The sequence below is a fragment of the Taudactylus pleione genome, unplaced genomic scaffold (genome assembly GCF_031769625.1).
Source record: "Taudactylus pleione unplaced genomic scaffold, aTauple2 ptg000950l, whole genome shotgun sequence".
Taxonomy (NCBI): Eukaryota; Metazoa; Chordata; class Amphibia; order Anura; family Myobatrachidae; genus Taudactylus; species Taudactylus pleione.
Window position 1 is genome coordinate 222,625 of NW_028285351.1, and position 12,368 is coordinate 234,992.

Below are 12,368 nucleotides of genomic sequence, written 5' to 3' on the forward strand. Positions count from 1 at the left end.
TGTAGTGTGTGCAGGAAGTGGGAGCAGGGTTAGGGGTAGTGTAGTGTGTGTGGGGAGTGGGAGCAGGGTTATGGGTAGTATAGGGTGTGCGGGGAGTGGGAGTAGGGTTAGGGGTATTGTAGTGTGTGTGGGGAGTGGCAGCAAGGTTGTCGGTAGTCTAGTTTGTGCGGGGAGTGGGAGCAGGATTAGGGGTAGTGTAGTGTGTGCGGGGAGTGGGAGCAGGGTTAGGGGTAGTGTAGTGGGTGCAGTGAGCGGCAGCAGTGTTAGGGGTAGTGTAGTGTGTGCAGAGAGTGGGAGCAGGGTTAGGGGTAGTGTGCAGTGTGTGAGGGGAGCGGGAGCAGGTTTAGGGGTAGTGTAGTGTGTGTGGGGAGCGGCAGCAGGGTTAGGGGTAGTGTATTGTGTTCGGGGAGTGGGAGCAGGGTTAGGGGTAGTGTATTGTGTGCAGGGGATTGGGAGCAGGGTTAGGGGTAGTGTATTGTGTGCTGGGAGCAGCAGCATGGTTAGGAGTAGTGTAGTGTGTGCGGGGAGTGGGAGCAGGGTTAGGGGTAGTGTAGTGTGTGAGGGGAGTCGGACCAGGGTTAGGGTTAGTGTAGTGTGTGCGGGGGATTGGGAGCAGGGTTAGGGGATGTGTAGTGTGTGTGGGAAGCAGCAGCAGGGCTAGGGATAGTTTAGTGTGTGCTGGGAGCGGGAGCATGTTATGGGTAGTGTAGTGGTAGTGTAGTGCGTGTGGGGACTGGGAGCAGGGTAAGGGGTAGTGTAGTGTGTGCAAGTAGCGGCAGCAGGGTTAGGGGTAGTGCAGTGTGTGTGGGGAATGGGATCAGGGTTAGGGGTAGTGTAGGGTATGTGGGGAGTGGGATCAGGGTTAGGGGTAGTGTAGGTTGTGTGGGGAGTGGGAGCAGGGTTAGGGGTAGTGTAGTTTGTGTGGGGAGTGGCAGCAGGATTAGGGGTAGTATACTGTATGCGGGGAGTGGGAGCAAGGTTAGGGGTATTGTAGTGTGTGTGGGGAGTAGCAGCAAGGTTGTCGGTAGTGTAGTTTGTGCGGGGAGTGGGAGCAGGGTTAGGGGTAGTGTAGTGTGTGCGGGGAGTGGGAGCAGGGTTATGGGTAGTGTATTGTGTTCGAAGAGTGGTAGCAGGGTTAGGGGTAGTGTATTGTGTGCGGGGGATTGGAAGCATGGTTAAGGGTAGTGTAGCTTCTGCGGTGAGTGGGAGCAGGGTTAGGGGTAGGGTATTGTGTGCTAGGAGTGGGAGCAGGGTTAGGGGTAGTGTAGTGTGTGTGGGGAGTAGGGTTTGGGGTAGTGTAGTGTGTGCGGGTAGCGGGAGCAAGGATGGGGAATGTGTAGTGGGTGCGGGGAGTGGGAGCAGGGTTAGGGGTAGTGTGTGCGTGGAGCGGCAGCAGGGTTAGGGGTAGTGTAGTGTGTGTGGGGAGAGGGAGCAGGGTTAGGGGTAGTGTAGTGTGTGCAGGGAGCGGCAGCAGGGTTAGGGGTAGTGTAGTGTGTGCAGGGAGTGGGAGCAGGGTTAGGGGTAGTGTTGTGTGTTCGTGGAGTGGGAGCAGGGTTAGGGGTAGTGTATTGTGTGCTGGGAGTGGGAGCAGGGTTAGGGGTAGTGTAGTGTGTGGGGGGAGAGGGAGCAAGGTTAGGGGTTGTGTAGTGCGTGTGGGGAGTGGGAGCAGGGTTAGGGGGGGTAGTGTAGTGTGTGCGGGGAGCGGCAGCAGGGTTAGGGGTAGTGTAGTGCGTGTGGGGAGTGGGAGCAGGGTTAGGGGTAGTTTAGGGTGTGCGGGGAGTGGGAGTAGGGTTAGGGGTATTGTAGTGTGTGTGGGGAGTGGGAGCAAGGTTGTCGGTAGTCTAGTTTGCGGGGAGTGGGAGCAGGATTAGGGGAAGTGTAGTGTGTGCGGGGAGTGGGAGCAGGGTTAGGGGTAGTGTAGTGTGTGCAGTGAGCGGCAGCAGGGTTAGGGGTAGTGTAGTGTGTGCAGGGAGTGGGAGCAGGGTTAGGGGTAGTGTAGTGGGTGCAGTGAGCGGCAGCAGTGTTAGGGGTAGTGTAGTGTGTGCAGAGAGTGGGAGCAGGGTTAGGGGTAGTGTGCAGTGTGTGAGGGGAGCGAGAGCAGGTTTAGGGGTAGTGTATTGTGTGTGGGGAGCGGCAGCAGGGTTAGGGGTAGTGTATTGTGTTCGGGGAGTGGGAGCAGGGTTAGGGGTAGTGTATTGTGTGCCGGGGATTGGGAGCAGGGTTAGGGGTAGTGTATTGTGTGCTGGGAGCAGCAGAATGGCTAGGAGTAGTGTAGTGTGTGCGGGGAGTGGGAGCAGGGTTAGGGGTAGTGTAGCATGTGAGGGGAGTGGGACCAGGGTTAGGGATAGTGTAGTGTGTGCGGGGGATTGGGAGCAGGGTGAGGGGATGTGTAGTGTGTGTGGGAAGCAGCAGCAGGGCTAGGGATAGTTTAGTGTGTGCTGAGAGCGGGAGCATGTTAGGGGTAGTGTAGTGGTAGTGTAGTGCGTGTGGGGAGTGGGAGCAGGGTTAGGGATAGTGTAGTGTGTGCAAGTAGCGGCAGCAGGGTTAGGGGTAGTGTAGTGCGTGTGGGGAATGGGATCAGGGTTAGGGGTAGTGTAGGGTGTGTGGGGAGTGGGATCAGGGTTAGGGGTAGTGTAGGTTGTGTGGGGAGTGGGAGCAGGGTTAGGGGTAGTGTAGTTTGTGTGTGGAGTGGCAGCAGGATTAGGGGTAGTATACTGTATGCGGGGAGTGGGAGCAGGGTTAGGGGTATTGTAGTGTGTGTGGGGAGTGGCAGCAAGGTTGTCGGTAGTGTAGTTTGTGCGGGGAGTGGGAGCAGGGTTAGGGGTAGTGTAGTGTGTGCGGGGAGTAGGAGCAAGGTTATGGGTAGTGTATTGTGTTCGGGGAGTGGGAGCAGGGTTAGGGGTAGTGTATTGTGGGCAGGGGATTGGGAGCATGGTTAGTGGTAGTGTAGCTTGTGCGGGGAGTGGGAGCAGGGTTAGGGGTAGTGTATTGTGTGCTGGGAGTGGGAGCAGGGTTAGGGGTAGTGTAGTGTGTGTGGGGAGTGGGAGTAGGGTTAGGGGTAGTGTAGTGTGTGCGGGGAGCGGGAGCAAGGATGGGGAATGTGTAGTGTGTGCGGGGAGTGGGAGCAGGGTTAGGGGTAGTGTAGTGTGTGCCGGCAGCGGCAGCAGGATTAGGGGTAGTGTAGTGTGTGTGGGGAGAGGGAGCAGGGTTAGGGGTAGTGTAGTGTGTGCAGGGAGCGGCAGCAGGGTTAGGGGTAGTGTAGTGCGTGTGGGGAGTGGGAGCAGGGTTAGGGGTAGTGTAGGGTGTGCGGGGAGTGGGAGTAGGGTTAGGGGTATTGTAGTGTGTGTGGGGAGTGGCAGCAAGGTTGTCGGTAGTCTAGTTTGTGCGGGGAGTGGGAGCAGGGTTAGGGGAAGTGTAGTGTGTGCGTGGAGTGGGAGCAGGGTTAGGGGTAGTGTAGTATGTGCGGGGAGTGGGAGCAGGGTTAGGGGTAGTGTAGTGTGTGCAGTGAGCGGCAGCAGGGTTAGGGGTAGTGTAGTGTGTGTGGGGAGTGGGAGCAGGGTTAGAGGTAGTGTAGTGTGTGAGGGGAGTGGGAGCAGGTTTAGGGGTAGTGTATTGTGTGCAGGGGATTGGGAGCATGGTTAGGGGTAGTGTAGTGTGTGCGTGGAGTGGGAGCAAGGATGGGGAATGTGTAGTGTGTGCGGGGAGTGGGAGCAGGGTTAGGGGTAGTGTAGTGTGTGCGCGGAGCGGCAGCAGGGTTAGGGGTAGTGTAGTGTGTGTGGGGAGAGGGAGCAGGGTTAGGGGTAGTGTAGTGTGTGCAGGGAGCGGCAGCAGGGTTAGGGGTAGTGTAGTGTGTGTGGGGAGTGGAAGCAGGGTTAGGGGTAGTGTAGGGTGTGCGGGGAGTGGGAGTAGGGTTTGGGGTATTGTAGTATGTGTGGGGAGTGGCAGCAAGGTTGTCGGTAGTCTAGTTTGTGCGGGGAGTGGGAGCAGGGTTAGGGGAAATGTAGTGTGTGCGGCTAGTGGGAGCAGGGTTAGGGGTAGTGTAGTATGTGCGGGGAGTGGGAGCAGGGTTAGGGGTAGTGTAGTGTGTGCAGTGAGCGGTAGCAGGGTTAGGGGTAGTGTAGTGTGTGCGGGGAGTGGGAGCAGGGTTAGGGGTAGTGTAGTGTGTGAGGGGAGTGGGAGCAGGTTTAGGGGTAGTGTATTGTGTGCAGGGGATTGGGAGCAGGGTTAGGGGTAGTGTAGTGTGTGTGGGGAGCGGCAGCAGGGTTAGGGGTAGTGTAGTGCGTGTGGGGAGTGGGAGCAGGGTTAGGGGTAGTGTAGGGTGTGCGGGGAGTGGGAGTGGGGTTAGGGGTATTGTAGTGTGTGTGGGGAGTGGCAGCAAGGTTGTTGGTAGTCTAGTTTGTGCGGGGAGTGGGAGCAGGGTTAGGGGTAGTGTATTGTGTGCTGGGAGTGGGTGCAGGGTTAGGGGTAGTGTAGTGTGTGTGGGGAGAGGGAGCAGGGTTAGGGGTAGTGTAGTGCGTGTGGAGAGTGGGAGCAGGGTTAGGGGTAGTGTAGTGTGTGTGGGGAGCGGCAGCAGGGTTAGGGGTAGTGTAGTGCGTGTGGGGAGTGGGAGCAGGGTTAGGGGTAGTGTAGGGTGTGCGGGGAGTGGGAGTAGGGTTAGGGGTATTGTAGTGTGTGTGGGGAGTGGCAGCAAGGTTGTTGGTAGTCTAGTTTGTGCGGGGAGTGGGAGCAGGGTTAGGGGTAGTGTAGTGTGTGCGGGGAGAGGGAGCAGGGTTAGGGGTAGTGTAGTGTGTGCATTGAGCGGCAGCAGGGTTAGGGGTAGTGTAGTGTGTGCGGGGAGTGGGAGCAGGGTTAGGGGTAGTGTAGTATGTGCGGGGAGTGGGAGCAGGGTTGGGGGTAGTGTAGTGTGTGCAGTGAGCGGCAGCAGGGTTAGGGGTAGTGTAGTGTGTGCGGGGAGTGGGAGCCGGTTTAGGGGTAGTGTAGTGTGTGTGGGGAGCGGCAGCAGAGTTAGGGGTAGTGTATTGTGTTCGTGGAGTGGGAGCAGGGTTAGGGGTAGTGTATTGTGTGCAGGGGATTGGGAGCATGGTTAGGGGTAGTGTAGTGTGTGCGTGGAGTGGGAGCAGGGTTAGGGGTAGTGTATTGTGTGCTGGGAGTGGGAGCAGGATTAGGGGTAGTGTAGTGTGTGTGGGGAGTGGGAGTAGGGCTAGTGGTAGTGTGTGCGGGGAGCGGAGGCATGGTTGGGGGATGTGTAGTGTGTGCGTGAAGTAGCAGCAGGGCTAGGGGTAGTTTAATGTGTGCTGGGAGCGGGAGCATGTTAGGGGTAGTGTAGTGTGTGTGGGGAGTGGGAGCAGGATTAGGGGTAGTGTAGTGTGTGCGGGGAATGGGAGCAGGGTTTGGGTAGTGTAGTGTGTGTTGAGAGGGAGCAGGGTTAGGGGTAGTGTAGTGTGTGCAGGGAGCGGCAGCAGGGTTAGGGGTAGTGTAGGGTGTGCGGGGAGAGGGAGTAGGGTTAGGGGTATTGTAGTGTGTGTTTGGAGTGGCAGCATGGTTGTCGGTAGTGTAGTCTGTGCGGGGAGTGGGAGCAGGGTTAAGGGAAGTATAGTGTGTGAGGGGAGTGGGAGCAGGGTTAGGGGTAGTGTAGTGTGTGCAGGGAGTGGGAACAGGGTTAGGGGTAGTGTGTGTGTGTGGAGAGGGAGCAGGGTTAGGGGTAGTGTAGTGTGTGTGTGGAGAGGGAGCAGGGTTAGGGGTAGTGTAGTGCGTGCAGGGAGCGGCAGCAGGGTTAGGGGTAGTGTGGGGAGTGGGTGCAGGGTTAGGCTTAGTGTAGGGTGTGCGGGGAGTGGGAGTAGGGTTAGGGGTATTGTAGTGTGTGTGTGGGGAGTGGCAGCAAGGTTGTCGGTAGTCTAGTTTGTGCGGGGAGTGGGAGCAGGGTTAGGGGTAATGTAGTGTGTGCAGTGAGCGGCAGCAGGGATAGGGGTAGTGTAGTGTGTGCGGGGAGTTGGAGCAGGGTTAAGGGTAGTGTATTGTGTGCGGGGGATTGGGAGCGTGGTTAGGGGTAGTGTAGTGTGTGCGGGGAGTGGGAGCAGGGTTAGGGGTAGTGTATTGTGTGCTGGGAATGGCAGCACGGTTAGGAGTAGTGTAGTGTGTGCGGGGAGCGGGAGCATGGTTGGGGGATGTGTAGTGTGTATGCGGGAAGCAGCAGCAGGGCTAGGGGTAGTTTAGTGTGTGCGGGGAGTGGGAGCAGGGCTAGGGGTAGTGTAGTGTGTGCAGGGAGCAGTAGCATGGTTAGGGGTAGTGTAGTGTGTGAGGGGAGTGGCAGCAGGGTTAGGGGTTGTGTAGTGCGTGTGGGAAGTGGGAGCAGGGTTAGGGTTAGTATAGTGTGTGCGGGGAGTGGGAGCAGGGCTAGGGGTAGTGTTGGGTGTGCTGGGAGCAGCAGCAGGGTTAGGGGTAGTGTAGTGCTGTGGGGAGTGGGAGCAGGGCAATGGGTAGTGTAGTGTGTGCAGGGAATGGGAGCAGGGTTAGGGGTAGTATAGTGTGTGCGGGGAGTGGGAGCAGGGCTAAGGGTAGTATAGTGTGTGCTGGGAGCAGCAGCAGGGTTACGGGTAGTGTAGTGCATGTGGAGGGTGGGAGCAGGGCTAGGGGTAGTGTAGTGTGTGCGGGGAGTGGGAGCAGGGCTAGGGGTAGTATAGTGTGTGCGGGGACTGGGAGAAAGGCATACTTGCTTACTTTTTGAAAACTAGTTTCAGAGAGATTATAGTCGGTCGCTGTTGAGGGTGTGCCATGCTCCTCCCAAAGGAGTGTCTAGCTTCATCAATGTTATCGGTGGTTGACATCGATGGTATGAAACTATCGCCTGAACCATCAATGTTTTCATCTACCGATGGTCATCCCTGTTTTAATACGGGCAGCGGGCCAATCAGGGAGAGGGGCTTTGTGGGCCGTGTCGGGTGGCGGAGCTTAGCTCCAGTGTACCATCGATGGCAAAACCATCAACCAACGGTGGTCAACCATCAATGTTTTTTTAACCATCGATAGTTGACTGCCATCCCATTTCAACAGTGGGTGCTCCAGACAGGGCGTGCAATCAGAATGCCGGCCGCTGAGATTCCGGCGGTGAGAATGCACTTGTCAGAATACCAGTGCCGACATCCCGACTGCCTGCATCCTGAAGGTACGTACTGGTGTTAGGGGGAGGGTTAGACTTTGGGTAAGGGGATAGGATTAGGCACTGGGGGAGGTTAGGTTTAGGCTATAGGGAGGAAGGGTTAGGTTTAGGGGTAGAGTTAGGGGTTAACTTAGACTTACTTATCTGGGGGCATCGGCATTCTAAACTTGTCAGGATGCCGGTGTCGGGGTTTCTGACTGCCGAGTGCCAGCATCCCGTACCCAATCCCTTAACTAGGACACATTGGCCAAATGAAATAGGGTGAGAGTTTAGATAATGTGAGAGTTTAACAGTAACTCTCACATTGGTCGAGTTTTATCTTCAAAATGGGAAAATATCTGGATGAGAGTTTAAATCGTGAGAGTTTTTCGAGTCTAAAAACATGTGACTTTATAATGGCTGAGTTTAAAAAGTGTGAGAGCTTACTGCTAAACTCTCACATTTTCTAAATTCTCACTCTATTACATTTAGCCCATGAACTGGTTTCTGTGTTCTTTAAATTTTTTTTACTTTGAAGTACAAATAAAAAAATAATTTCCCATTGGATTTACAAAGAATGTCAATTTTGTCCTCTGTCATTCTCATAAATAATAATATATAATTATAATAATATATATTTTAATTGAATTTGTTTTTAATGATGCAGTTATGTGGATTATATTTATACAATAGCTACATGATATTAATTCACTTTTAGATATGATACTGTGGGCTTTATTTAACAACGAGTTTTATCACTCACGAGTGATAAAACTCGCTGCATATGATAAATGGTGCTCCAGCCAATCAGCTACACACAACTTGTGGTGGCCAGCGGCTAGTATTCAGATTCCAGACATCGCGCATCATGTAGTCCTATCATCCGGTCCCTATCTCATCATGACTTGTACATGCCCAGACAGCATTCCCTATGGGGAATCCAGGGTGCTGTCAAACCATCTGGGGTAGCGGGAGACTCTGCAGTGATGCAGGGGAGTAGGTGTGGTACCCTATATTCTGTACTAGTATGCCCCTCCATATGTGTAAATACATATGTTAAAATTGTACAATTATTTTAATTCAGATATAGTAGTGGCTGTTATATGTTCTTTATATTACTGTATTTTGTCCCAGTGCTGTGTCCCCTCTTTGTGTGCTTTCACCAACATCCCACCCCTCCAGAGTGTGAGTTACAGCGGCCGGTGAGGAGCTGGGTTGGATCAGGGGAGACCAGCGGCGCCCATTCATTCAACACATATATAGAAAGCAGGCAGGCTGGAGGTGGGTGTGAGGGCGAATCACGGCTGAACAGAGGATACAAGTGCCAGCCTTCACTGCATATCCCTCAGTGCCAACGGGAGGTCCGGAGGCAGGAGCGGTGGTGGATCTAGGTGGATTTATCCAAGGAGGTGGGGCAGCTAGTATTCAGACTGGATTCCCTACGAGACAGTGGGGAATCCGGGATTTTGTTAAACAGGGTTAGGGGTAGTTTAGTGTAGAACCCAGAGGCTTCTATAGGCAACACAATCTATAGCTGGCTTTGCAATCCTGGGAGGAAATTCAAGTGAAAAAAACAAGAGCATAACAGACATGTTTTGAGTGTAGTATTTTAGGATCAAATATATCAGTTAAAATGATATAATACAAATAAAGGCATTCTACTAACAATGAGAGTGCCTTCCAAGCACTAAAGCACATCATATGCATGGTAAGGGGTGTTAATCTATTATACTAGTGTTAGTTACCTCTGTCTTTGCAGACAGTTACGGACAGTTAAGAACAAATGAAAGAAAAATCATTACATCATAATAAGAGGAATATTTAATTATTTTCAAAGTTGCAGTTAAGGAGCATGAGAAGTCATTGCCGTCAGTGGGATTGCCGGCTGGCTGGACCTGGCGTTTACACATTGATGGAAATGTTCCATGACTTTAATCTCAGCATTCAGAACTTTGCAATTGTGGAATTCAGAGCAGTAGTGATATTATCTTACATTGTGCAGTTTCATAGATAATAGTTGTCTGCCTTTGTCCTCATTGGGAAATCCAGAAGCCTCATTGCAGTGTGGTGGGAAAACGCTTGTGATCAGCTAATGGGACTCACTGTCATTTCAGGCCATAGTCATTCAGCATTAGGGATAGCCAATGGTAGGTTAACCATCAATGGACTTCATTGATGTTACAATTGGTGGTTGATATCAATGGTATGAAAATATCAACTGACCATCAATGTTTTCATCTACCGATGGTCATCCCTGTTTTAATACGGGCAGCGGGCCAATGAGGGAGAGGGGCTTTGTGGGCCGTGTCGGGCGGCGTAGCTAAGCTCCAGTGTACCATCCATGGCAAAACCATCAACCAGCGGTGGTCAACCATCAATGTTTTTTTAACCATCGATAGTCGACTGCCATCCCAATTCAGCAGTGGGTGCTCCAGGCGGGGGTGCGGTCAGAATCCCGGCTGCTGAGATTCCGGCGGTGAGAATGCACTTGTCAGAATACCAGCGCCGACATCCCGACTGTCTGCATCCCAAAGGTACGTACTGGGATTAGGGGGAGGGTTATAGTTTGGGAAAGGGGATAGGGTTAGGCACTAGGGGGAGGTTAGGTTTAGGCTGTGGGGAGGAAGGGTTAGGTTTAGGGGTAGAGTTAGGGGTTAACTTAGACTTACTTACCTGGGGGCGTCGGCATTCTAACCTGGTCAGGATGCTGGTGTCGGGGGTTCTGACCGCCGAGATCCCGAGCGCCAGCATCCCGTGCCCAATCCCTGAACGAGGACACAAATGGCCAAATGTAATAGGGTGAGAGTTTAGATAATGTGAGAGTTTAGCAGTAACTCTCACATTGGTCGAGTTTTATCTACAAAATGGGAAAACATCTCGATGAGAGTTTAAATCGTGAGAGTTTTTCGAGTCTAAAAACATGTGAGTTTATAATTGCCGAGTTTAAAAAGTGTGAGAGTTTACTGCTAAACTCTCACATTTTCTAAATTCTCACTCTATTACATTTAGCCCAGGGATGGGGAACCTCTTGCTCGGGAACCTTTTAAGGCCCTCGGAATCAGGGGTGTATCTAGCTATTGGCCAGGATGGCACTTGCCAGGGGCGCCTGCTGGAGGAGGGGCGCCACCTGACAGTGCCACCCTCTGCCGGGGATAGAATCACTACACTCCATCCCACCATAACACTTTAATGTCACCCTAATGTGCAGCGCGGCACCCTAAAGTAAGAAGACTACATGTCCCAGGGTGCAGCGCAGCGGTCAAAGCCACGTGTGTGTTGAGAAAGTGGTGGATTGGCTGCAGCAGTGCTCTGGGCTGGCGGCGGTATGGAGACTGCGCCGGCTGTGGTATGGAGATTGATGCGCCCTCATCTTCATAAAATACTTTGTCCATGTGACTTCCCCAACCTTGGTGTCTGGGGGAGCTCCCGGGTCTGTAACCTGTACACCATCCTCTTTCATCACTGCACGGCGGCAGCTGGCGCTGAGCGATCCCTGTGCTCCCTCCACACCCTTTGATGCCAGTTTCCCCTCCTGTGCGTCTCACGTTCTGCGTAAGTTTGTCACCTCCTATGTGTATCATCTCCTGTGTGTGTCACCTATGTGTGTGTATCATCTCCTGTGTGTGTCACCTCCTATGTGTGTGTATCACCTTCTCTGTGTATCATCTCCTGTGTGTCTCACCTCCTATATGTGTGTGTCACCTCGTGTGTGTGTGTGTCTCACCACCTGTGTGTGTGTCTCACCTCCTATGTGTGTGTGTCACCTCGTGTGTGTGTGTGTGAGTCACGTCCTTTATATGTCTCTTCCTATGTGTGTTTGTGTCACCTCTGTGTGTCACCTCCAGTTTGTGTGTCACCTTCTGTGTGTCATCTCCTGTGTGTGTGTCACCTTCTGTGTGTCATCTCCTGTGTGTGTGTCACCTCCTGTGTGTGTCACCTATATGTGTATGTCACCTCCTGTGTGTGTGAGCTCCTGTGTGTGTCACCTTCTCTGTGCCACCTCCGATGTGTGTGTATCACCTTCTGTGTGTGTGTGTCACCTTCAGTGTGTGTCATCCAGGGTTGTATCTACCCCTAGACCAGGATGCCACTCACCATGTTTGCTGGCAGTAATCTTTATTTTGTCTTTTGTTTTTCCGAAAATATGGGTCCGTGGGGAAGGGGGGGGGGCGGCAGTCCCTTTCTTTGCCAGGGGCGCTTGGACCCCTAGATACACCCCTGCTCGGAATCATTTGGTCTGGCCCTCTGAGCTTTTCTCTGCTAGCCTCATTTGGCTAGCGTGGTGCCTAGAATGGCACCCTGCACCCAGAATCTATGCAGCAGTGCCACCTGGAGCGTCCTTAAGATGCTTCAGACAGTCACACCGCTGCCCTTACAGCTCCCAGGAACATCCTCAGAATGCTCCAGGCATTGCTGTAATCACAGGCGATTGTGGCCCCGCCCCTGTGTGACCATGCGGAGGGGGCATGGCCTGAACCAGGCCAGCAAATAATATTATATATATATCAAAATGGCCCTCGGCAAAAAAAAGGTTCCCCACCCCTGATTTAGCCCATGAACTGGTTTCTGTGTTCTTTACATTTTATTTTACATTGAAGTACAAATAAAAAAATAATTTCCCATTGGATTTACAAAGAATGTCAATTTGTCCTCTGTCATTCTCATAAATTATAATATATAATTATAATAATGTATATTTTAATTTAATTTGTTTTTCATGATGCAGTTATGTGGATTATATTTATACAATACGGTAGCTACATGATATTAATTCACTTTTAGATATGATACTTTATTTATCAACGAGTTTTATCACTCATGAGTGATAAAACTCGCTGCATATGATAAATGGTGCTCCAGCCAATCAGCTGATTGGCTGGAGAACCATTTATCATATGTAACGAGCATTATCACTCGTTGTGAGTAATAAAACTCGTTGATACATGAGGCCCACGTAAGAGGTCAATTGATTTAGAGTAGGGGTGTGCATCGGCCACTTTTCGTGTTTTGTGTGTTTTCGAGGTAGCTGGATGACTATGCTAAGCGACACAAGTGGGCGGTACAAACATGTGGCCCATCTAGGAGTGGCACTGGAGTGGCAGGCTGGATGGCAGTTTGAAAAACTAGGCCCCAAAGAGTACATAATGCAAATAAAAAGTGAGGCGCAAGATAGAATTGTCTTTGGGATTATGTTGTATAAACAGGACATGCACACTTTGACAAACCAATCATT